Here is a 672-nt window from a genome sequence, read left to right as displayed (position 1 = left end):
AAATTATCCGCTCATCACAACACCAAACTTAAATTGTTGCTTGTCCCCAAGCAACTGAAAATCAAAATAGGATAAAAAGAAGGGAATATACTATAGACTCCAAAATATCAAGGAAACTTAGCTCCAATTAGATGAGCGGGACTAGTAGCTTTTTGCCTCCGAACAGTTTTGGCATCTCACTCTCTCCTTTGAAGTTCAGAATGATTGGCATCTATAAGAACTCAGAACTTAGATAGTGTTATTGATTCTCCTAGTTGAGTATAATGATTCTTGAACATAGCTAGTGTATGAGTCTTGGCTGTGGCCCAAAGCACTCTGTCTTCCAATATTACCACCAGATACATACATGCCACAGACACATAATTGGGTGAACCTTTTCAGATTGTGACCCAGATTTGCTAGAGTCCCCAATTAGAGGTGTCCAGGGTTCTTAAGCACACTCTTTTTGCCTTGGATCACAACTTTATTTCTTTCTTTTTTTCTTTCTTTTTCTCTCTCTCTCTTTTTTTTTGTATCCACTGCTTTTTCTTGCTTCAAGAATCAATCTGATGATTTTTTAGATCCTCAATAACAGTTCTCTTTTTCCTCATTCTTTCAAGAGCCAACAATTTTAACATTCTCAAAACAACAAATTCAAGAGACATATGCACTGTTCAAGCATTCATTCAGAAA

Source organism: Arachis duranensis, chromosome 1 (genome assembly GCF_000817695.3).
Source record: "Arachis duranensis cultivar V14167 chromosome 1, aradu.V14167.gnm2.J7QH, whole genome shotgun sequence".
NCBI lineage: Eukaryota > Viridiplantae > Streptophyta > Magnoliopsida > Fabales > Fabaceae > Arachis > Arachis duranensis.
Note: the sequence above shows the minus strand (reverse complement) of the source record.